General features: G+C 40.6%; 1 protein-coding gene across 1 annotated transcript in view; it reads right to left on the reverse strand.

The window, feature by feature from the left end:
- LOC119594799 overlaps window positions 1-239 on the reverse strand; it is a 139930-nt gene that overhangs the window by 50015 nt on the left and 89676 nt on the right. The window lies entirely within an intron of this gene.

The raw sequence follows: 239 nt of genomic DNA on the forward strand, positions 1-239 counted from the left end.
CTTGTCCCAGCCTTTCCCTGGTAACCAGCACTCCAGGTTACACAGAGTTAAGACTTGTACCTGTCATTCTACTCCGGTGCCGCCGCTATGTCGCATTTATATGTGATGTTTCTATACAAAGGGGTCTCTTAAAGTATGAAGGAGACCTGGTTTTTGTGATTATTTTTTGTTTGTTTGTTTGTATGTAAGAGGGGGAGCTTTTGTTCGTTTGCGTGTTTTTTTTTAAATCTCTGTTTTCT

The sequence above is a fragment of the Penaeus monodon genome, chromosome 34 (genome assembly GCF_015228065.2).
Source record: "Penaeus monodon isolate SGIC_2016 chromosome 34, NSTDA_Pmon_1, whole genome shotgun sequence".
Lineage (NCBI taxonomy): Eukaryota > Metazoa > Arthropoda > Malacostraca > Decapoda > Penaeidae > Penaeus > Penaeus monodon.